The following is a 25,429-nucleotide window of genomic DNA, read 5'->3' as shown; positions in this document are numbered from 1 at the left end:
CTAAAGTGTCGCACATTAGAAGGCAGTATGCGACAGAACTTTGGCATAATGAATCGTACTTTGAATGAACATGCCATATTTTTTTTATTCATTACGTTTTATTAGCTCGCTCTCGATGTAAATCGCTCTCCATGTAAATCGCTCTCCATGTAAATCGCTCTCCATGTAATTCGCTCTCGATGTAATTCGCTCTCGATCTGATTCGCCCTCGATATAACTCGTTCTCGATATAACTCGCTCTCGATAAAACTCGATCTCGCTATGTCGCACTTCTTTCAACATGCATCTCATTCTTTTCCATTTTTAAGTGTGTGTATCACTCATGCTGCTGTATGCTAAATTTTTTCTCGCTCTCGATCTAACATGATCTCGATTTCGCTATGTCCCCTCTCGACGTGCGCTTTCTCGATATTGTTGTTAGAGCGCATGGTCACGATCATTCTCGCTCTCGATATCGTTTTTTATCATTTTCGCTTCTGCTTCTTTTAATTTCACACACATCGTCAGATGCATTTAATGTCATGCGGCTGATTGAACTGCATGGCAGAGTGTAATGGTAACATGTCATTCACCAATCCACTCGCATTAATTTTGTTTTATTTTGTCAATTTTCCCAATATAAAAACTCATTAACTCAATGTAATGTAATTGGAAGTGAATATAAACCCAGGTCCCACCCCCCCCCCCCCCCCCCCCCCCCACTGCATTAAGTTCTTATTCTCCTTGTTCCGTTGTTGAAGCATCAGAACGACGTTGATTGCACTACACTTCCTTATCACGCTGTAAGGACTCTCTCACAACCATTAATGTGTATTCCCGCGTTAAATTAACTATTCTGTTGATTAATACATCAGACTTCCCAACACATCTGTCACGTTTTTTTAGCTATCCCACCCTCACTGAACTATTTCATCCATCTTGCAAGTACATTTTAAATAGATACCGTTGCTGCTGCTTATTATTGTCCTTCCATTAACAATGATGATACGTAGATTAATGTATACTGAGGGTAATCTCGATCGAGATTGAGAGTACACGAGAGCATGACTTAGCGAGATCGAGATTGGTCGAGAACAATAATGTCATTGAGTGAGAACGAGAATTTCCACAGATGACTCTATGGCCTGCATGTCTGTTCGATAATCTAAAATCTATGTATTTATCCCCTTCTAATGCAGGATGGAGATTGGTAAAAGTTTATTCATAAGATTTGGTGGTACATGGGAAGACAACACAAATTCGTATGTTGGCGGTGAGCTGAAAGGAATAATTGTCCCACTTACAGTAACGTACAATCAACTGAAAAATCGGTTATACAGAGTGATGAAAGTTGACCAGAATGAGTATGACCTGGTAATTAGGGTACCGTACAACTTGGCATGTGATTCACCGCCAATGTTCGTAACGGATGGCGATGACCTCCGATTTGCATTACTCCAAGAACAGGTTTCTAAAGTCTCACTGTTTGTATTGACCATCCTTCGCGAAAGCATTGACCTACAATCATCTAGATTAAACTAAGATGGAAAGCAGTCCATTCCTAATGGAGAATCTGTACCAGAAGAAGGTTACACGGGAGTAGAGGAGTGGGGGTTGAATGACGTATACATGCACGACATGTACAGTTCAGACTGTATATACACTAAAGACTCGGAATTGGTCACCCCCGTGACACGTATGCCTCCCGTAATGCACGTCTCATCAAATGAAATAAATAATACAGCAGAAGTACGAGGTGCAAGTCCTCGAAGAGAACATGTTTTCCCATCTGATGAAATAAATAATACAGCAAAAGTACAACATGCAAGTCCTCTGACAGACCATGTTTTCCCATCAGTAGAACCCTCATCCACCGAGCCCGGTAATGTTGGTGATCACCAAATACCAATACCTTAATCCGCACGCACCGTGACTATAGAACAGGCCGCAAGGTTCAACTTTTTACCAGGCAGATCAGAACTGCACGTGGGGAAGATATTCGTTTCAAAGTAAGACCTGCGTATGGTGCTGTCAAATGTAGTAATGCGATCTAACCGTGAATACAAGGTCAGTAGGCCAACGACATCAAAGTACGCTGTTCGCTGTTCGCTGCATTGACAATACATGCAATTGGATGGTTGCAACCCACTCTATCGGTAAATCTTCGATATTTTGAATATCAAAGTATGTAGATGCACACACCTGCACGATTGACAAATGTAGGTGCTGTCAAATGTAGGTCCATTAGGTCACCTTGCTGGCTCACAACGGGTAAAACGAGGATAAAGAATTATGAAATAATTTGAAATGTTCAAATTATACAAGGGAATATATATAATGTATATTTACGATACATTATATATATAAGTATATATATTAATTTTGGATCAATATGGAAAATTAATACTATATATTATGAGAGAAATGTTTGAATAGGATTCAAATATTTAATATGAATTGGATTCATATTAAACTATAGGTTATACAAGAGAGAGTCCTTTGAATATGATTCAAATATATAGTTATAAATTAAATATGTATATTTAATTAAAAGATAAATAATTAATTGTTAATTGTTTATGTATTTATTTAATTAATATTTGGATTTGATTAATAATTATTAATCAAATTTATCAATTATTAATTATTAATAAATTAATTAAATTTTAATTTTAATTAATTAATTTAATTAATATGTTAATTTGATTAATTAGTTAAATTAAATTATAAAAAAAAAACAAAACCAAAACCACGTCCCCAAAAACGTACGGGAGTGGTGATGTTATTCCACATCACCTATTTGATTAAATATGCAGAATTGCTCTGCAAAAGGACTCTAGCTCATACCTGGAAAAGAAAAACAGAGGAATTTTTTTTCTCTCAAAATTTGCTCTTTCAAATTCCCTTTTGGTTTCATAGCTCGGTGCTCCCACAAGCTGTACTTGGTACCCAGACGATAGTAAGGAAGATCATTTAGTGGTATTCACTATTGATTAAGGGTGAATCTTGAAGAAAGGTCTCCAAATGTAAGTTTCTTCCCCTGTATTTCAACTTTGTGTTGTAGATTTTTGTTCCTAAAAATTCAAGAACAAAGATCGTCATTTCTGCTGCGGGATTTACATCCCTTCAATTGGTATCAAAGCCAAGTTTACATTCTGAATTTTTTGGTATCAAAATCAATTTTTTTGGTGGGTTTGTTCTCCATTTTAAAAATGTGGGTTTTGCGGGTTGGATGTTTGCGAATTTTGGCATGTAGATAGAGTTTTTCTTCTTGATTTGATCATGTAAGGGCCCGATGTTTTGGGCATTTTGTTTATGTATCGAGTCTGTAGGTCCGGGTTGCTCGAAAGTTGTTCGTGGTGTCGGATTGGACGAAATTTTGCAGAAAACAGCAAAGAAGTCGAAGCAGTCCGCGCATGAAGCGCCATGGCGCTATGCTGCGATGTCGTGGCACTACAATTGTTGCTGTTTGCTGCAACAGCACTGCGGTGCTACCCTTTAGCGCCGCAGCGATGTCCCGGGTGTTTTCCAACATGGTTCCGTTGTCTCGGTTCGAGTGCAATTTCGGGCGTTTTCTTCGGTTTTTTTAATTAATTATTTATTTCGCTTTCTTTGGATGCCAAAATTCGGTCAAACTTAGCTATTTAATTATTTTATGCATTTTGGATGTGTATTGCATAATGTATGTCATATAGTTTTAAAATCCCACCATAGGATACATGCATAATATGTATATTTGATATATAGCATGTATGTATAATCATGCATCATATAGTTATGAATGGTATAATGTATGAATTCTTGTTTTATTTTCATGATTAATTAATATAAGTGTTGTTTTAATTAGATGAAAATAAAGTTGCATTGAGCATGACATTACTTTAGTTAATATAATTGTATATTAATGTATGTCATCAATGCATGTTTATAGTTTTTAATTTCTTAAATTTTATAAAAGTTGTAAAATTTGGTAGATAGAAATTAAAATCTATAATAAAGATTTGAATGCAAACATAGGGTCTAAGTTAATTAATTTTAAAGGGATTTAAAATTAATTAGACCTTAGGTTATATCTTCTGATATGATTAGAGGTAGTCTTTTATTTTGTTTTAACTAGGTTTAAAATGAAATAATAAAATACTAAATACAAAATATTGCCTATAAGGGATTCCTGTCTAAGGAAAGTTCTACCTAGGTTGAGGTATTTAAGCTGATCGTAAGGGAACACCTCTTCTTGGGAACCGACCTGGGGGTTGAATTAGTTAATATTTTATGCATGCAATAATGTCATTAGTTTATTAAAACATTTGATAAACTAAAACATTATTGTACAACTTCCAATGTAAATAGTTATATTGGGCCGACTAAAAATTAATTTAGTTAATTTCACTTAGCCGGGTTTTAACTAACTAATATACCTTATTCTTAGAATACTAAGTAGGAGCAAAAGAGAATGTGTTATATACCATGTATTTTTTTTTGATATACAAGGGATATATGACATTTTTTTTCTCTCACATTTCTCCTTAATGTTCAACCTGTGAGTTCCATGCTCTGCCTCGTGTCGCCCTAGGCGCGATCTCCCTACGGAAGGTGTTTGCATGGTTCAATATCGAGTTGAATAGAGATAGTATTCATAGTAAGTGGGAGAAGGATGTGTGACAACATATCCTACAGCCTCCACCATTAGTTTGCACCGTGAGATTTCATACATAACCTGCTTGTCATTCTGGTGCGATCATCCCTACGAAGGGTCCATTGTATGGAATCAAAACCAAGGCAAACTCCAAAAATGGATAAAGGTTTCTTAGGTTTTCCTCCAATATGTTCCTTCCCTACGGTGGGATTATTGGAACGGACCTCTAAGATCTGAAATGGTAGGTCACACTTACGGGGAGTTGTTAAGCTAGTTAGCAATTCCCTGACCGAATAAACGATGACTAAAGGTTATAGAAATAAAATTTATTCTGGTGTAAGATTTAGTTGAGAACGTCTAAATTCAGTGAAGGAGTAGCTATCTGCCCTACGGTGGTTGTTGCTCTAGATCACTGAAGCGTCGTTGCAAAACAATTTTGTTAGGGTGTTTAATTACTTTTACTAGAATTTTGATTGGGTTTAAAGGATAATGCATGAAACTAATATAGATTTGTTTTTATTTTCAGCATGTCTACTTCTATCATTGCTTTGTTAGCCGATGAAAACTTAACGGCGAGAATTACAAACAATAGAGATCGAACCAAAACACTATACTTGTGATAGATGATCTTAGGTTCGTCTTGCAAGAGGATTGTTCTAAAGTTCCTGTGTCTAATGTCACTGTGGCGGTACGCAACGTCTATTACCGATGCATCAAGGCCAATAACAAGGCCAAAGTCTATATCTTAGCGAGCATATCCGATGTTCTTGCTAAGAAGCACGAGGACACCATCACCACTAAAGAGATCATAGACTCGTTGTAGAGCATGTTTGGACAACCGTCCTCACAGGCTCGATATGAAGCCCTTCAGTTCATTTACAACTCTCGCATAAAGGAGGGCTCCTCAATGCGAGAACATGTTCTCAGCCTGATGGTCCACTTCAACGTGGCAGAGTTGAACGGGGCCGTCATAGACGAGCAAAGTCAGGTCAGCTTCATTCCAGAATCTCTTCCCGAAGAGTTTCCTGCCATTCCCCAGCAATGTGGTTATGAATAAGCTAAAGTACACTCTTACCACGCTCTTAAACGAGCTGAAAACGTACCAGTCTCTTATGAAAAATAAGGGACAAGAAGGGAGGCAAACGTTGCCACCTCAAAGAGGTTCCACCGAGGTTCGTCCTCTAGAACCAAGTCTACGCCCTCTTCTTCTGGAAGTAAGACTTTCAAGAATAAGAAGGCTGCTGGTAAGGGGTCTAAACCTGACTCCACTGTTGCCGCTGCCAAGAAAGGCAAGGCCAAGGCTGCAGACAAAGGAAAATGTTTTCACTGCAACGTAGATGGACGCAATTGCCCAAAATACGTGGCCGAGAAGAAGAAAGCCAACGAAGGTAAATATGATTTAGTTGTTTTGGAAACATGTTTAGTGTAGAATGATTAATCAGCCTGGATAAGTGATTTAGGAGCCACTAACCATGTTTGTTCTTCATATCAGGAAATTAGTTCCTAAAGGCAGCTTGAAATCGGAGAGATGACTCTCAAGGTTGGAACAGGAAAAGTCGTCTCAGTTGTTTTTAGACAATAAATCATATTTTATTAGATAATGTATACGTTGTTCCTAAAATTAAAAGGAACTTGATTTCTATTTCTTGTCTATTAGAACAATTTACTATGTTTCTTTTTCATTGAATGAAGTGTTCATTTCTAAAAACGGTGTTAACATTTGTTTTGCTAAATTAGAAATCAGCTTATATGTGCTAAGACCAACCATAACTAAAGCAGTTTTAAATACCGAGTTGGTTAAAAATGCTAAAACACAAACTAAAAGGTAAAAAGTTTATCCCAAAGAAAATACCTACCTTTGGCACTTCAGGTTAGGTGACATTAATCTCAATAGGATTGGGAGGTTGGTGAAGAATGACCTTCTAAACGAGTTCGAAGATGATTTTTTACCACCATGTGAATCTTGTCTTAAAGGTAAGATGACTAAAAGACCTTTTATTGGAAAAGGTTATAGAGCCAAAGAGCCCTTAGAACTTATACATTCAGACCTTTGTGGTCCGATGAATGTTAAAGCTCGAGGAGGGTATGAATACTTCATCTCTTTTATAGATTATTATTCCACGTATGGTTATCTATACATAATGCAACACAAGTGCGAAGCCCCTGAAAAGTTCAAGGAGTACAAGACCAAAGTTGAAAATGAATTAGGTAAAACCATTAAAACACTTTGGTCTGATCGAGGTGGATAATATATGGACTTGAGATTTCAGGACTATATGATAGAATATGGAATCACGTCCCAACTCTCAGTCCCTGGTACATCTCAACAGAACGATGTATCAGAAAGTAGAAACTAAACGCTGTCAGATATGGTTCGCTCAATAATGAGCTATGCTATGTTGACTAACTCGTTTTGGGGTTACGTAGTGGAGACTGCGGTTTATATTTTGAACGTCATTTCATGGAAGATTGTTTCTGAAACACCCTTTGAACTATGGAATGGTCGTAAAGCTAGTTTATGTCACTTCCGTATTTGGGGATGTCTGGCACACATATTCGTGACTAACCCAAAGAAATTGGAACCTCGTTCAAAAGTATGTTATTCGTAGGTTACCCTAAAGAGACAAGAGGTGGTCTCTTATTCGATCCTCAAGATAACAAAGTGTGTGTATCGACAAACGCCACCTTCTTGGAAGAAGACCATGTTCAAGATCATAAACCACGAAGTAAGGTAGTGATAAACAAGATTTCCGAAAAGGATACAAATGTGTCAACAAGAGTTGTTGATCAAGCAGACACTTCGACAAAAGTTATTGATGAAGCCAGCACGTCACGACAGTCACATCCACCTCAAGAATTGAGGGTGCCTCGACGTAGTGGGAGGATTATGTCATAACCTGACCGCTACGTGGGTTTAATTAAAACCTAAGTTGTCATACTTGATGATGGCGTTGAGGATCCATTGACCTACAAACAAGCAATGGAAGATGTGGACAATGACAAATGGGTCAAAGCCATAGACCTAAAAATGGAGTCTATGTACTTCAATTCTGTTTGGGAACTTGTAGACCAACCTGACGGGATAAGACCCATAGGGTACAAATGGATCTATAAGAGAAAATGAGACGTCGAAGGAAAGGTACAGACCTATAAGGCGAGGCTTGTGGCGAAATGCTACACGTAAAGGGAAGGGGTTGACTATGAAGAAAGCTTCTCCCCTGTAGTTATGCTCAATTCCATACGAATACTTTTGTCCATTGCCACATATTATGACTATGAGATTCGGCAAATGGACGTAAAGACTGCCTTTCCAAATGGCAATCTTAAAGAAATTATTTATATGTCTCAACCCGAAGAGTTAATAACACAAGGTCAAGAGAAAAAGGTTTGCAAGCTTAAACGGTCCATATATGGATTGAAGCAAGCATCTCGATTTTGGAACATAAGGTTTGAGACTAAGATCAAATCTTATGGTTTTGACCACAACGTTGATGAGCTTTGTGCATACAAGAAAATTGTAAACAACACAATAGGCTTCTTAGTATTGTGTGTGGATGATATCCTATTCATTGGGAATGATGTAGGATACGTTACTAACATAAATATGTGGCTAGCTACTGAGTTCCAAATGAAGGATTTGGGAGAAGCTCAATATGCTATTGGCATCCAAATTCTAAGGGATCGCAAGAACAAAACGTTAGCCCTGTCTAAAGCAACTTATATCGACAAGACGCTTGTTCGATATTCGATTCAGAATTCCAAGAAAGGCTTATTGCTTTTCAGACATGGAATTCCTCTGTTTAAGGAACAATGTCCTGAGATGGGTCAAAATTTGCTCTCTCAAATTCCCTTTTGGTTTCATTACTCGATGCTCCCACAAGCAGTACTCGGTACCTAGAGGATAGTAAGGAAGATCATTTGGTGGTGAGTTGATTAAGGGAGAATCTTGAAGAAAGGTCTTCAAATGTCAGTTTCTTCCCCTATATTTCAATTTTGTGTTGTGGGTTTTTGTTCTTAAAAACTCAAGAACAAAGATCGTCGTTTCCGCTGCGGGATTTACATCCTTTCAGTCTCTTCTTCGATCCTCAAGAAAATAGAGTGTTTGTATCGATAAACATTACCTTCTTGGAAGAAGACCATGTTCGAGATCATAAACCACGAAGTAAGGTAATGATAAACGAGATTTCCGAAAAGGCTACAAACATGTCAACAAGAGTTGTTGATTAAGCTGGCAGTTCAACAAGAGTTGTTGATGAAGTCAGCACATCACGTCAATTACATCTACCTCAAGAATTGAGGGTATCCAACATAGTGGGAGGATTGTGTCACAACCTAACAGCTCTGTGGGTTTAACTGAAACCCAAGTCATCATACCCGATGATGGCGTCGAGGATCTATTAACCTACAAACAGACAGTGGAAGATGCTGACAAGGACAAATGGGTCAAAGCCGTGGACCTGGAAATGGAGTCTATGTACTTCAATTCCATTTGGGAACTTGTGGATCAACCCGAAGGGGTAAAATCGATGGGGTGCAAATGGATCTATAAAAGAAAACAAGACGCCGAAGGAAAGGTACAGACATATAAGGCGAGGCTTGTGGCGAAAGGCTACACATAAAGGCAAGGGGTGGACTATGAAGAAACCCTCTCCCCTGTAGCTATAATCAAGTCCATAAGAATACTTTTGTCTATTGCCACATATTATGACTATGAGATTTGGCAAATGGACATCAAGACTGTCTTTCTAAATGGCAATCTTGAAGAAAGTTTTTATCTGTCTCAACGCGAAGAGTTCATAGAACAAGGTCAAGAGCAAAAGGTTTGCAAGCTTAAACGGTTCATATATGTATGGAAACAAGCATCTCGATCTTGGAACATAAGGTTTGATATTGCGATTAAATCTTATGGTTTTGACCAAAACATTGATGATCCTTGTGTATACAAGAAGATCGTCAACAATACTGTAGCCTTCTTGGTATTGTATGTGGATGATATCCTACTCATTGGGAATGATGTAGGATACCTTACTGAAATAAATAAGTGGCTAGCTACTGAGTTCCAAATGAAGGATTTGGGAGAAGATCAGTATGTTATAAGCATCCAAATTCTAAGGGATCGCAAGAACAAAACGCTAGTCTTGTCTCAAGCAACTTATACGACAAGATGCTTGTTTGATATACGATGTAGAATTCCAAGAAAGGCTTATTGCCTTTCAGGCAAAGAATTCACATGTCTAAGGAATAATGTTCTAAGACACTTCAAGAAGTTAAGGATATGAGGCGCTTACCTTATGCCTTAGTAGTTGGTAGCCTGATGTGCGCTATGCTGTGTACTAGGCCTGACATTTGTTATGCAGTAGGGATGGTCAGTAGGTATCAATCCAACCCAGCATATGATCACTAGACTGATATTAAGGGAATCCTCAAGTATCTAAGGAGAACGAGGGACTACAAGTTCGTGTATGGCTCTAAGGATTTGATCCTTACATTATACACAGACTCTAACTTCCAAACAAACAAAGATTCAAGGAAATCCACGTCGGGGTCAGTAGTCACTCTTAATGGAGGAGCAGTACTTTGGTGAAACATCAAACAAGGATGCATCGCAGACTCCACACTATGGAGGCTAGTACATTGCAACTTGGGAAACAGCAAAAGAAGCGGTTTACTTGGGATGTTCTTAATCGATTTGGAAGTCGTTTCAAGCATGAACTTTCCCATCACACTTTATTGTGATAATAGTGGTACTGTGGCAAATTCTAAAGAACCTCGAAACCACAAGAGAGACAAGCACATTGAAAGGAAGTACCACCTTATACGGGAGATAGTGGAACGAGGAGATGTGACCATCACAAAGATTGCCTCGGAGCACAACATTGTCGATCCTTTTACGAAGGCGTTCACGACTAAAGTGTTTGAGGGCCATCTAGAATGTCTAGGTCTACGAACGTTGTACAATTAGTCTAAGGCAAGTGGGAGAAATATAATGGGTATAGTGTATGCCATAGTTTATTGTATTTGTCCCTTTGCTTTATGATTTTGTACACCCCACTAGAGTTTAGTTCAAGTGGGAATTCGTTGGGTGTGTTAACATAAACTCGTAGTTTGTAATTATATAAAAACAAATTTATATTTAATAAAGTTTTGGTTTCATATTCAATCAATTTATTCTTGAATTTTTAGCATTGCATTGTCAAAATCCAACAAACAAAACATCCAAGGATATTATCATGTAACCGGGACAGTATATATACTGGATATATATTTGATGACCATCGATATACAAGTGGATAATGTCCTGGGAATAACCTAAAGTGTCTATAGTATATGGATAAGGTTGGGTACCTTATCTTGGCAACACTATGAATACGACCCACTTTTTAAATGTTATAGACGACCTGATCCAGGTCACTCGTGTAGAGACATGTGAGTGGGGATTTTCTATATAATGAGTTTGTATATGACCGAATCGTGAAATAGCAAATATTTAGATGTAACATCGTTGACTAACAGATTGCTATTTCATAGAATGACCAGACAAGTTATTCTTTATCTTGAGTGAGTTATGCACTCCTGCCCGTGAGGGCTCGTCCTTTGATCTATATTGGTGAAAGTGGCCCAAGTCACTAACTCAATATTCCTACCATTTTGGGGATGAGATCGAGTGGGGACTGGAGCTGGGAACATAACTTCACAAGATGGAATTCACTCATCCCCGCTTTAGGGGAGTGGATGTGTGCTCTCTTAAATGCTGACTCCGTGACTTGAACAAGGGGCCCCACCCTCTCACTGGCTAGAGAGGGACTTCCGATTATTGGTCGAACCATAACCGGGTTGTTCATTAAAGGAGTAGTGGTATTTAATGAGTAAGATGTAACTTATGGGTAAAACGGTAATTTGACCCAGCTTGAGTTACGAGCACTCGTGAATGATTGACTTGCCATTAATGGTCAATATCCGTGGACACAGAAATATTCTGCAGTAAGAAGAGTGTAGATGCGGGTCTTTAGTGGAGTGACTCGTAGTTAACGAATGTTGATTGACTCGGTTAATGAGTTTGACCGATTAATCTCATATCGTTGGAGCTTCTGATCTGTAGGTCCATTAGGTCCCCTTGCTAGCTCACAACAGGTAAGACGAGGATCAAGAATTATGAAATAATTTGAAATGTTCAATTATATAAGGGAATGTATATATTGTATATTGATACATTATATAATTGAACATTTCAAATTATTTCATAATTCTTGATCCTCGTCTTATATATATTAAGTTTAGATAAATATTCAAAATGAATAATATATATTATGAGAGAAATTATTTGAATGTGATTCGAATAAAAATCAATACGAGTAGGATTCATATTAAAACTATAGGATAAAAATAATGTGCATAAGATGTACATTACAGCTATAGGTTATACAAGAGAAATGTTTTTGAATATGATTCTATTTTTGTGGTAAATAATTAAGTGTTAATTATTTATTTAATATATATACATATATATTAATATTATTATAATTAATATTATTATAATATATATTTAATTAATATTAAAACACTCCACACTACATAATTGTAGGGGAGTGGGAAGTTGGTATGACGTGGGGTGTTTTTGTGTTTTTGCTGTTTAGTTCTGCAAAACAAAAAACTCCTCTCTCCCCCTGCATTTCTCTTATCGTGGTGGTTCTCTAAAAAAGATAGAAAAACAAATTCCCTTGGAATTAAGTTCATTTCTATTACAAGCGTTCCTCCGTATCTAGAGAATAGACGGGAAGATTGGTGGTAGTGTGAACGGGTTCATTGCTGAGATTCTTTGAAGAAAGTCTTCAGTAGTGAGTTATTTTTCTTTGTTTTCCTCTTTAACATGCTGTGTTTTTCTCCTTAAAATTCAAGAACACGTTCGTTGTTTCCGCTGCGGGATTAACGTCCCTTCAAAGATGACTTCCATCCCCTCGTAACCAAAACGTGTGTTTTGATAAATATTCCTAGAATGCGCCAGGCGCATAGTTCCTGCAAGGTAGAAATTTGTGAGTTTTTGCGAAGTTTGACCACGTTTTATCTCAATTTAACTCAAAACACCTCATATTGTTATTTACCCAGAAATATTATCCTTCTATCCTACTTTAAGAATATGCGAACATTTTTTATAAAAATGTCTAGGAAAAAAGGGTCATTTTTGCAGTCAAACATGCCTAAACGGTAAGTGGTAGGCAGTTGTATTCACAAAATTCCATCATTTTCTAAAATTGTTATTATTATTATTATTCTTTCACATCTAGAATTTTCTTTTATTTTTTAAGACAAGTTTGAGAAAAAGAGTTTTTTAGCCGATTTCACTAGAAAATAAATTTCTTAAAAATTGACTTTTGAAAACTATTTTTTTCTTTCACTTATTAAATTATGAAATTTTTCTTATTTAGAATACATCTTTGAAATTTTTTTGAAATTTAATATCTTTGAAAATTAACTTTTTTAATGTTAATTTTTTTTCTTTGAAACTTTTCTTAAAACTTAATTGTTTGAGTTTATGACAAACATTGAAGATAATGGATTTAATAAGGATCATTTTACCACTAGGCCACCTTTTTTTATGGAAATAATTATACTCGGTGGAAAACTTGGATAAGAATTTATTTGATTTCAATTGATTATAACTTGTAGGAAATTGTTTCTAAAGGTCCCTCAATTCCTATTAAGAAAATTGATAATGTTGATGTTGCTAAAAAGGAAAATGAGTTTAATAATGATGATAAAAAAATGTCTATTAATGTTAAAGCCATTAATTGTTTGTTTTGTACATTATGTGCTAATGAATTTAATCGAGTATCTGCATGTAACTCTGCTAAAGAAGTATAGGGGATATTCTTAAAGTAACTCATGAAGAAACAAATCAAGTAAAAGAATCGGAAATTTGCATGTTTGTTCACAATTATGAATTGTTTAAAATGGATGCTAACGAGTCTATCACTGAAATGTTACTAGATTTACGAATATTGTAATTAATGCTTTGAAAGGTTTAGGAAAGGAATATATCACAGTTGAGAACGTGAGGAAGATTCTTAGTTCTCTACCAAAAAGTTGGGAACCTAAAGTGACAGCAGTTCGAGAAGCGAAGGATCTATCAAAACTTCCATTGGAAGAGCTCATTAGATCTCTCATGACGCATGAGATAATCATGAAAGGCAATATGGAAGAGGACGTCAAAAAGAAGAAAAGCTTCGCTTTAAAGTCTACATCATTCCTAGGGGCTTTTGAAAGTAAGGAATAACTAAACGAGTAAGAACTTATCTACTTATCCAAGAAATTTAAGAAGCATCTTTTTCAATGAAAACCAATAGTCAAGATGCTAAAGGAGAAAAGAGCAGTAGAGACGTCGTCATCTGCTACGAGTGCAAAAAGGCTGGACATGTAAGATCTGAATGTCCTCTACTACGTAAATCATCTTCAAGGGGAAACAAGAAGACTATGGAAGCTACTTGGGATGAATGCGTGGAAGGAAGTGATTCTGAAAGTGGAGATGAAGTATCTAATCTTTGTTTCATGACTTTTGGAGATGGAAATGAAGGTGACGACGATGATGTATGTTTTGAAAATCCATCATTTCATGAGCCTATGGATGCTTATACTAAGATTAAAGAGAATTTGAAAAATTAGGTACTAAATATTTAGCTTTTAAAAATGAGATGCTGGAAATGCTCCTCGAAGGCACGACTATGCCTCGTGGTCCAGATGCGTTCGAAGTCCTCACTGATTGGTTGGAAGTCACCATCAGAATACCTTCCCCTCAACCGACTAAGCACAGAGTCGACACCCTCCCACCAAATGTCCCTTTCAAAATCTCAGAAGGAAACGAAGCCACAAAATTGGGACTCTAGGTAGTCTGGGTCTTCCAGGCGCTCATTGAATGACAGGAGATATGCACATAGATGACCAAGGGGATCTTCAGTAGTCTTCAGTCGGTCAAGTGCCACAACGTTATCAACCTTAAACGCTTTTATAACAGCCTCAATATCATCTAGCATAGTAGACTCGTTGCCAAGGGCCTAACTACGATGACTTCTGCCTATCAGGCCTTCGTGGTCTCTAACTCAGCCATGGAGCGTCCTTTTTCGGCTCAAGTGACCATTTCCTCGGCCTTGGCTAGTTTCAGCTCCAGCTCGTTCATTCTTCTGGTGCCAGACACAACTTCTGCTCCAGCTGCCCTCAAGTCTTATTTGAGTCCCACAACTTGGGTTTAACAAACACCAACCAACGTTGGGCACAGTTTACATGGATTTGCATAATAGTTGTTCTCTCATCTACCTTTGCGGCACCCGTCAGCATAGCCGAACGCTCCTTTTGCAACATTGTCGTCTCCTCATGCATGACGATAGACTAACTAGCCCCGCCATTTAAGCACGTAAGCAGTCTACTTCGACCTAATGTCTCTAAACTCATTGCTTATAGGCCATCAGCTCATCCCGAAAGGTTAGTGACAGAAAATGAAAACGTCCAACCATTTGACATAGAAAAGAAAGAGACAAACAACAAAAGAGGGAAACGTTAAAAAGAAGAAGCACCATAGTTTCAAATAAGTAATAAGCACTTGGGAGAGCAAGAAGATTTACAATGACCACCTCGATGGATCCTGTAACGACCTAGAATTTCCCACACAATTCTCAGTCATGTTAACTACCCAACTAATTAAACTTAACCCCCAAATACGTCATGCCAACTCCCTATCCAAACAAATATATAAAAACAAGTTCCAATTCTCATCAATTTAACGACAAATCAATCTCATAGTATATCATTCGACAACGTTCGTGGACCACCTCACGAGGCAAGTTTATTATTCAAACTAGGCAAAATTCAAAGCATGGAATAAAACTAAGATAGGCACTCATCCCGAAATGAAACTAACAACAAGGAGAAATATCCCAATTATTCAAATGCAAACAAATAATTTATTGACCCTAACATAATGTTGACTAATCGTTTAAACTAAGCAAGAGGGACTAGGAAGCCCATGGTCCTCACTCGTCATGTCTCCTCCGTCCCATCACCATGGTCGCCCGCGAGTCCTTTACCTGAAACAATCATTGTAGAGGGGGGTGAGTATATAAAATATACTCCGTAAGTAGCCCTCACCAACACACACACACATCATGCTCAACTCTATCTAGAAACATTCGTAGACATGCTTTTCAATACATTAAGCATTCAAACATAAACACATTCCATAACATTTTAGTGATAACCACAGCCAGGAAGCACGTTAACAACCAACCCCTAGACTCCCTAACATCAAAAGTACCTCTACGCTTATCACAGTTATCCTACGCTTCCACAGCTATCTCCTTCTAGTAGAGACGGCCCTTGACCATTTATACCCAGAGTCCCGACCCTGCTGCATCGGCCCTCGACCATTTATACCCGAGGCCCCGATGACTTCACCATCTATTGGCTCTTAACCATTTATACCCAAGGCCTCAATAGTCTTCCCTCCAAAGGACTCCTCGTATCGACCCTCGACCATTTATACCCGAGGCCTCGATACTCCGTTAGTTATCAGCCCTCGACCATTTATACCCGAGGCCCTGACACCCACTCGTTCATTCCTTCCAAAAATCCAACCTTCACCAGAGTCTTACTATATACTTTCTTTTACCACTAACCCTGCATCTTTCAACTCACATGTACAGTTCAGCATGCTTTCACAACTTTATCAACTTTCTAATAACGAAATAACAACTCAATCATGCTCAATATCCAACATCATTATTTAACAAGTATTACTAAGAATAATAGCTCGCTAAACATGCCGAACAAAACATACATATCCAGGCAACGAGCATTACCAAAATAACAACCCAATCATGCTCAATATCCAACATCATTATTTAATAAGTATTACTAAGAATAATAGCTCGCTAAACACGCCGAACAAAACATACATATCCAGGCAACAAACATTACCAAAATAACAACCCAATCATGCTTAATATCCAACATCATTATTTAATAAGTATTACTAAGAATAATAGCTCGCTAAACACGCCGAACAAAACATACATATCCAGGCAACAAACATTACCACAGCAATACTCACAATTTAGCAAAGCAGAAAACTCACCATTTTTCATCGACAAATACTCAACACCATTCCGAGTATATCGACTACCACAACGAAAATTATTTAGCACAATGACATCACAAAATTAGCATTAAACGTCACAAAATCAGCACGTTAGAGACCATCGAGCATACAATAACACAGCACACGCCCCTTGTCTACTTACTCACAACCGTGCCCTTAAGTTTTGCGTCGACCTCACCCTAAACACACCAAAACAGAAAATACAGCATGTTACTTACGTTATTTATCCTTCTAAATTAACTCTAAAAGGGTTCGAATGACGCATTACCACCAAAACCGACTTCGTATAGATGTGGGTCACCTAGATCTAACTCGCCAAGGTTTGGGTAGCTTGAATCGAGCTCCGAACGGATGTGGGTCACTGCCAAACGTCCTAAACCCCACTGTAACGTACAAATCCCGCTGCCGCTCAGCTGCTGTACCGCCCGTTCGCCGTGCGCCGCCGCGAGGAGGAGGCCGCGTTGGTTCTTACAGATCGTCGGGGCGCGCCGCCGCTGTTGCAGGCCGTCGAAACGTCGGGGAGTCACATCGCCGGTCCGCCGCTGTAACAGTCCGCCGTGCGCCACTACGAGAACGCTGTCGTGCCCGTTGTACCTGTTACGAAATGCAGCCGCTGGAGCGTCGGGAGTCGTCGGCCGCCGCTGCTCGAACGCCGCCAAGGAGGTCGCACCGCCGCTGCTCGTGGAACCCGTGCACCACTCGTCGGACCTACCGTGCGCGGAGGACAGCTGCGATGTAGCTCGCAAAAGAAAACGCCGGAGGAGGGAGGCTGGGTCGCCGGAAAATAAAGGGGGCGGCTGGGTTGAAAAAAATGAAGAAGAAAATCGGGGGGGGGGGGGGCGGCTGGGGTAGAAGAAAGAAGAAGAAGGGAGAAAGGGCTTGGGCTAGGGTTTTTATCTTTCTTTTATTTTGTTTTAAAAACCAAATTACCTCAATGGAGGCCCAACCATCGAAGCCCAAGAGAAAGGAGTCCATTCCCCTTAAAACAAGACCCAACATACAGAGTTCGGTAATTATTAATTTAATTGGATTTTTAGAGCCCGATAAATATAGATAAATTTAATTAACCATCAATTTAATATTAAATTAAATATCTCCTAAATCGAGACTAACTAACCTGAGGGACTCGGGGCGTTACAGACTTCCCTCCTTCAAAAACTTTCGTCCCCGAAAGTTGAATGTTCCAACAGTTCAGGGTATCTCGCCTTGATGTCGTCCTCCCGCTCCCAAGTAGCTTCTTCCACTTAGTGGTTTCTCCACAAAACCTTAACCAAACGAATCATCCGGTTCCTCAACAACTTGGTTTCTCTTGCCAAAATCTGGACGGGTAGCTCCTCATAGCACAAGGACTCATCTAGTTTCAATGGTTCAGGGTCCAAAACGTGCGAAGGGTCATGAATGTACTTCCTCAGCATAGACACGTGAAACACATTGTGAACCGCTGCCAACGATGGTGGCAGGGCCAACCTATACGAGACTGGGCCGATACGTTCCAAAATTTCAAAAGGCCCAATAAACCTTGCACTGAGCTTGCCCTTCTTTCCAAATCGTAAAATCCCCTTTACGGGTGCCACACGAAGAAACACCCGCTCACCTACCACAAACTCGAGCTCCCTACGCCTGACGTCTGTATAACTCTTTTGACGGCTCTGTGCAACTTGCATCCTTCCCCTGATCTTTTGAATGGCGCCGTTAGTCACCTGCACCAAATCCGGTCCCAAGAGAACTCTTTCTCCGACTTCGTCCCAATTAACCGGAGACCGGCACTCCTTCCCATACAGTGCCTCGTATGGGGCCATCCCAATTGTGGCCTGAAAACTGTTATTATAAGCGAACTCTATTAGGTAGAGGTACTTGTCCCAACTACCACCAAAGTCTAACATGCAAGCTCTGAGCATGTCCTCTAAAATCTAGTTCACACGCTCCGTCTGACCATCGGTTTGGGGGTGAAACGCCGTGCTAAAGTCGAACTTAGTGCCCAGGGACTTGTGTAAACTCCGCCAAAAAGTCGAGGTGAAACGCGGGTCGCGATCGGACCCTATGGATACCGGTATGCCATGTAGCCTGACAATTTCCTGTAAATACAGTTCCGCCCATTTTTCTACTGTATACGTGGCCTTGCCGGGAATAAAGTGAGCAGACTTGGTTAAACGATCTACAACTACCCAAATCACAGTGAATCCCTTAACCGTCCTTGGTAGTCCTGTAATGAAGTCCATAGCCACATCGTCCCACTTCCAAACTGGTATGCTCAAAGGTTGCAGCAATCCAGCAGGTCTCTGTCTTGAGGCCTTTACCTGTTGGCACGTCAAGCACTTGCTAACAAACTAAGCTATTTCCCTCTTCATGTTATGCCACCAGTAATGTTTCTTAAGGTCTTGGTACATTTTGGTACTTCCTGGATGGACCGAGTATGGAGCATTATGTGCCTCTCCCAGTAAGTCCTTCCTCAAGGAATAATCTTTTGGCACACACAACCTTCCGCGAAAAAGCAAAGCTGCCTAATCCGAAAGAGCGAAGTCTCCATGGCCCACCATACTAAAGCCTTTGGCCAAGCCAGGGTCTCCCTTTTGGGCAACAATGATCCTCTGTCTCAGGTTAGGTTCCACTAAGAGTCGAGCCAACAACGCGGAGACATCATCCACCGTCAACTCCACCTCCAAGCGTTCCAACTCGCTATGTATTGGACTGCAGACCGCTACAAGAGATGCCACACTCGCCGCCCTCCTACTAAGAGCATCGGCCACCACCTTTGCTTTACCTGGATGGTAACTAATCTCACAATCATAATCCTTCACCAACTCTAGCCACCGTCTCTGTCTCAAGTTAAGCTCCTTCTGAGTGAAAAGGTACTTCAAACTCTGATGATCCGTGAAGACCTAAATTCTTTCTCCGTAAAGGTAGTGCCTCCACAACTTTAAGGCGAAGACAACTGCTGCTAGTTCTAAGTCATGAGTGGGGTAGTTAAGCTCATGCACCTTCAGTTGTCGAGAGGCATATGCTATAACTTTCCCATGTTGCATCAGCACACATCCCAAGCCCTTTCGCGAGGCGTCGCTATAAACCACCAAGCCTCCCGTCCCATCTGGGACAGTTAACACTGGTGCAGACACCAAACGCCTCTTTAATTCTTGAAAAGTCTCCTCACACTCGCTACTCCAAGTGAAGGTAGCATTCTTACGAGTCAACTGCATCAACGGTGCCGCTATCCGAGAGAAATTCTGGATGAACTTCCTGTAGTAGCCAGCCAAGCCGAGGAAACTACGAATCTCTGTAACTAAACTAGGTCTTGGCCAATTGCTAATTGCCTCTACCTTGGCGGGGTCTACTGCAATACCTTCCCTGGTGACTATGTGACCTAGGAAAGCCACTTTGTCCAGCCAGAACTCACACTTTGAAAACTTTTCATACAACTGGTTCTCTCGTAGTGTAGTCAAAACCTGTCTGAGATGCTCCTCGTGACACTGCTCAATCTTGGAGTATATCAGGATGTCATCGATAAATACAATGACGAATGAGTCTAAATAATCCTTAAAGACCCGATTCATTAGCTCCATAAAGGCTGCCGGAGCATTTGTGAGTCCAAATGACATCACGATAAACTCATAGTGCCCATACCTGGTTCTGAACGTTGTCTTTGGAATGTCGGCCTCCTCTATCCTTAATTGGTGGTACCCCGAATGCAAGTCTATCTTCGAGAACACTTTCGCCCCTTGAAGCTGATCAAAAAGGTCATCAATGCGTGGTAGGGGATACTTATTCTTAACCGTAACTTTGTTTAGTTGCCTGTAATCTATACAAAGTCGCATAGAACCGTCTTTCTTCTTAACAAAGAGCACGGGCGCACCCCAAGGGGACACGCTTGGTTGGATGAAACCCTTGTCAAGTAATTCTTCCAACTGTAGCTTCAACTCTTTCAACTCTGCCGGAGCCATTCGATAAGGTGCTTCCGAGATGGGAGCTGTCCCTGGCAGCAACTCTATACAAAAGTCCACTTCGCGAGACGAAGGCAAACCAGGGAGGTCCTCAGGGAACACGTCAGTGAACTCATTAACCACACGAACCGCCTCAATGCTTGGCACAACCTTCCTTGCATCCACGACGCTGACCAAATAGGCCCAGGCACCACGTTGGAAGAGATGGCTGGCCTTCAATACCGACACCACCCTTGGGACCCCGGCCTTAACTCCTTTAAAGATAAAGTTTTGTCCGGAGGGCAAGCGAAAGCTAACTTCCTTCTTCGAGCAATCAATATTAGCCCGGTTGGCAGCTAACCAATCCATGCCTAGTATCACATCGAAATCCTGCATATCCAGTTGGATTAATTTTACATCCAAGGCCTGACCATCAAAGGAGAGTTGGCCTCCTTTCACCACTTGACTAGTGCCCAACACAGACCCTGACGATGTGGATACCGACGACAAAAAGCCTAACGATTCTAGCTCTAGGTCCGCATGTCGAACAAAGGTAGAAGCAATGAAAGAATGACTAGATCCAGAGTCAAATAATGCGTACGCAGGCATACTAAGCACTAAAACAGTCCCTACAAAAGTAACACGCATGCAATAAAACACAAGCATATACACACAGCTCAAGACTCGCAAAGAGAAGGTACCTGTGACCACCGCCTCGGCATGCTCAACATCCCCCCTGGTAAGAGCGAAGATACGCGCCCTATGGGTCCCACCTTGAGTTGCCGCCGTCGCAGGGATCCTCTGGCCTAAAGCTTGGGTATTCAAGCCGGTCATCAGACACTCCCTTGCGAAATGTCCTTCCTTCTGACACCTGTAACATATTCTTTTTCCCGCCCAACACGGCCCAGCATGGCTCTTCTTACAAGAGGGGCACACCGGAGGAACAGTCTGCCTTTGCACAAGCTGCTGGTGTCCTCTTGAAGGTTGATTGGAGGAGAACGATGCAAATTTCCTCTTGACCCCTGAGTTGGAGCCCATCACCTGCTGAGACTGAGGCTCCTCGAGACATTTGTCCATAACCAACGCACACCTGACTGCTGCTGCATAAGTAGTTGGCTCCTTGAGAACAAGTAGCCCCTTGATCTCCCTACGCAAATCGTCAATGAACTTGTCAATCTTTAATTGTTCAGTAGGAATATATTGCATTCCAAAACGGGACAGCTCAGTGAACTTCCTCTCGTATTGGGTCACAGTTAGGCTCCCTTGAGTGAGACGGAGAAACTCTGCCCGTTTTTCATTCCTGACAGTCACGGGGAAATAGTACTCATAGAGTAGGTCCTTAAACCTCGCCCATGTGACGGGTACGTTGGCGTGATCCTCCGCTGCCGCCACCGACTCCCACCAATTTACTGCTTCTCCCCGAAGCATAAACATTGCTCCCCGGACCTTGAATTCGTCGGAGCATCCCAAATACACATAAAGGGCTTCCAACTCCCTGACCCATTCCTCGGTCGCAGTAGGCCTCTCACTCACCCCGTTGAAAACTGGTGGTCCAAAGCGTTTGAAATCCCTGATAAACTGAACCTCCTCTTGTTGAATCTGTGCCCGACGAGGCTGCTGCCCTTGAGCTCCACCGGCTCCATTCGCATTATCCAGCAATACTTGCAAGGCCTCAGCTAGTAACGCCACCTGGGGATTCACCTGGGGAACTCCCTGGGGTGCTAACTGAGGGACCGGGGGTGCTACCCCTCTAGGAACTGTCGGGGGAACATTCAGATCCGCTGCTCCCTCACCCCTAGGATTCGGATCCTCGTAGTTGTGAGCTCTCGTATTTCGCCGAAAAGCCATTGTCTAAAAACAGAGCACCAAGGTCATTAACGCACTAACCGGAGAACAATACAAGTGCAAAGTTCAAGCAAAGTCTATATAATGAACCAAGGAAACACGTCGACCTATATAATGTCAGTCAATAATAATATCACAACCATAAGCAATGTAAAACATTCATGATCGAACAACAGCACTAGGAAGCGTACCTGGTGATGACGAGGAGACTGACAAGGACCATACCCTAACGACCTAGATTCTAGGACAGTCTACAGGAACAACTCCGCTCTGATACCAATTGTAACGACCCAAAATTTTCCACACAATTCTCAGTCACGTTAACTACCCAACTAATTAAACTTAACCCCCAAATACATCATGCCAACTCCCTATACAAACAAATATATAAAAACAAGTTCCAATTCTCATCAATTTAACGACAAATCAATCTCATAGTATATCATTCGACAACGTTCGTGGACCACCTCACGAGGCAAGTTTATTATTCAAACTAGGCAAAATTCAAAGCATGGAATAAAACTAAGATAGGCACTCATCCCGAAATGAAACTAACAACAAGGGGAAATATCCCAATTATTCAAATGCAAACAAATAATTTATTGACCCTAACATAACGTTTTGACTAATCATTTAAACTAAGCAAGAGTGACTAGGAAGCCTATGGTCCTCACTCGTCATGTCTCCTCCGTCCCATCACCATGGTCGCCCACGAGTCCTTTACCTGAAACAATCATTGTAGAGGGGGGTGAGTATATAAAATATACTCCGTAAGTAGCCCTCACCAACACACACACACATCATGCTCAACTCTATCTAGAAACATTCGTAGACATGCTTTTCAATACACTAAGCATTCAAACATAAACCCATTCCATAACATTTTAGTGACAACCACAGCCAGGAAGCACGTTAACAACCAACCCCTAGACTCCCTAACAGCACAAGTACCTCTACGCTTATCACAGTTATCCTACGCTTCCACAGCTATCTCCTTCGAGTAGGGTCGGCCCCTGACCATTTATACCCAGAGCCCCGACCCTGCTGCATCGACCCTCGACCATTTATATCCGAGGCCCCGATGACTTCACCATCTATTGGCCCTTGACCATTTATACCCAAGGCCCCAATAGTCTTCCCTCCAAAGGACTCCTCGTATCGACCCTCGACCATTTATACCCGAGGCCTCGATACTCCGTTAGTGACGTATCAGCCCCCAACCATTTATACCCGAGGCCCTGACACCCACTCTTTCATTCCTTCCAAAAATCCAACCTTCACCGGAGTCTTACTATATACTTTCTTTTACCACTAACCCTGTATCTTTCAACTCACAAGTACAGTTCAGCATGCTTTCACAACTTTATCAACTTTCTAATAACGAAATAACAACCCAATCATGCTCAATATCCAACATCATTATTTAACAAGTATTACTAAGAATAATAGCTCGCTAAACACGTCGAACAAAACATACATATCCAGACAACAAACATTACCAAAATAACAACCCAATCATGCTCAATATCCAACATCATTATTTAATAAGTATTACTAAGAATAATAGCTCGCTAAACACGCCGAACAAAACATATATATCCAGGCAACAAACATTACCACAGCAATACTCACAATTTAGCAAAGCAGAAAACTCACCATTTTTCATCGACAAATACTCAACACCATTCCGAGTATATCGACTACCACAACGAAAATTATTTAGCACAATGACATCACAAAATTAGCATTAAACGTCACAAAATCAGCACGTTAGAGACCACCGAGCATACAATAACACACGCACACGCCCCTTGTCTACTTACTCACAACCGTGCCCTTAAGTTTTGCGTCGACCTCACCCTAAGCACACCAAAACAGAAAATACAGCACGTTACGTACTTTATTTATCCTTCGGAATTAACTCTAAAAGGGTTCGAATGACGCATTACCACCAAAACCGACTTCGTATAGATGTGGGTCACCTAGATCTAACTCGCCAAGGTGTGGGTAGCTTGAATCGAGTTCCGAACGGATGTGGGTCACCGCCAAACATCCTAAACCCCGCTGTAACGTACAAATCCCGCCGCCGCTTCGCTGCTGTACCGCCCGTTCGCCGTGCGCCGCCGCGAGGAGGAGGCCGCCTTGGTTCTTGTAGATCGTCGGAGAGTCGCGCCGCCGGTCCGCCGCTGTAACAGTCCGCCATGCGCCGCTGCGAGGACGCTGTCGTGCCCGCTGTACCTGTTACGAAACGCAGCTGCTAGAGCGCCGGGAGTCGTCGACCGCCGCTGCTCGAACGCTGCCAAGGAGGTCGCACCGCCGCTGCTCGTGGAACTCGTGCGCCACTCGTTGGACCTACCGTGCACGGAGGACCGCCGCGACGTCGCTCGCAAAAGAAAACGTCGGAGGAGGGAGGCTGGGTCGCCGGAAAACAAAGGGGGCGGCTACGTTGAAAAAAATGAAGAAGAAAATCGGGGGGGGGGGGAGCGGCTAGGGTACAAGAAAAAAGAAGAAGGGAGAAAGGGCTTGGGCTAGGGTTTTTATCTTCCTTTTGTTTTGTTTTAAAAACCAAATTACCTCAATGGAGGCCCAACCATCGAAGCCCAAGACAAAGGAGACCATTCCCCTTAAAACAAGACCCAACATACAGAGTTCGGTAATTATTAATTTAATTGGATTTTTACAGCCCGATAAATATAGATAAATTTAATTAACCATCAATTTAATATTAAATGAAAAATCTCCTGAATCGAGACTAACTAACCTGAGGGACTCGGGGCGTTACAGATCCATTGCGAAACTCCTCTAGGAATTTGAATGCCCCATAAACCTGTTCATGTAAGAAGATCCTCTTCGCCATGACCTCGACCAACTCTCTTATTTCCCATGGGTACCTATGAGGATCGAGGTCAGAAG

This window comes from Momordica charantia, assembly GCF_013281855.1.
Source record: "Momordica charantia cultivar OHB3-1 chromosome 1 unlocalized genomic scaffold, Mcharantia_2.0 BLBB01000001.1, whole genome shotgun sequence".
NCBI lineage: Eukaryota > Viridiplantae > Streptophyta > Magnoliopsida > Cucurbitales > Cucurbitaceae > Momordica > Momordica charantia.
The sequence above is the reverse complement of the archived record's forward strand: the minus strand, read 5'-3'. Positions refer to the sequence as shown.